This window comes from Arachis ipaensis, chromosome B04 (genome assembly GCF_000816755.2).
Source record: "Arachis ipaensis cultivar K30076 chromosome B04, Araip1.1, whole genome shotgun sequence".
Classification (NCBI taxonomy): Eukaryota; Viridiplantae; Streptophyta; class Magnoliopsida; order Fabales; family Fabaceae; genus Arachis; species Arachis ipaensis.
Window position 1 is genome coordinate 12,510,936 of NC_029788.2, and position 1,317 is coordinate 12,512,252.

Here is a 1,317-nt window from a genome sequence, read left to right on the forward strand (position 1 = left end):
ACAATCATAGAAAGAATCAAAGCGGCTAATTTTTTTTATATTGATTAAATATATGTGTAATACATTGTTATTGAAAAATTATGTGTTTTTTTTATATGGTGTTTTATTCAAATCGGACGGTCCGATTTATTTGATGAAAAAATAAATTACAAATCAGAGGGTCCGATTTGCTTAAAAAAAAAAATTAAACTCCAAATCGGAGAGTCCGATTTGTATTTTTTATTTTTTTATTTGTTAAAATAAAAATCGGACGGTCCGATTTCAACATTAATTTTTTTTTTATTTTCAAAATCACAAATCGGACCGTCCGATTTGTGATTGTTTGTTTAAAAAACAAAACAATGCAAACAAATTTGTGCCTCCGATTTGTGTCATCCCATAGCCAAATAAAACACCTCTCTGCTCACACCATATTGTCATACACGTTTCTCTCTCCCACACGAAAAATCAAAAGCGGTATCAAAGCTGGTCCATTCGAGTTATATATTTCTAAAAAATTTTTTAACTATTGAGCTATAATTTTTTTCTATTACATAAAAAAATAATCAATAAAATGTGATTTGATTGAGACAGAGCAGCTACCACTTCTCCCACTTTCTCAAGATCCAGCCACCTTACATCTTTCACCCCCTAACCCCCTGCCTCTACTCTATCTTCTCTTCCCCTTGCATACAACAAACTCATCTCGCATTGTATTTACTGTACCAAGTTAGATGAATAACTATACTTATTTTGTGACCTTTATTTAAATCTTAAATACATCTCATGTTATCCTCATTTTTACTATGTGTAATTTTTAGTTTAAATTCAAATTCAGTAGGATTTTTTGACCAAACAAACTATTTTTCCATTTTTTTATTTTTTTCCTATGTGATTAAGATAATCTTGACGGTCCTGTTTTATTTTTTTGTAATTTTTGTTTTTTATTTCTCTCCTCGAAGACAAATTTTCTAAATATACTTTGATTACACATCTTTTCTTTTTCCAAATCTCTATCCTTATCATTATATATTTTAATAAATATCATCTACAAAGACTTATAAAAAAACTGGTGAGGATACTTCTGAAAATGAAGCATATATATTAAAATATTTGGCAAAGAGAATTCAAACTATATTAGAGATATAGGATTCAATGTTCATCTTAGGTGATTGGATTTTTATCCCGCTCAAGAGAGTCTATACAATCTGCTACAACTAGTGAACCATCAAGAACTGAATATCAAAACTTGAAGTTATAAGTACATTTGCTACAGAAACAATTAAATTTTCTTGTGAATCGTCAAGGAGGTCAATTGCTACCTAATTTTTCTACTAA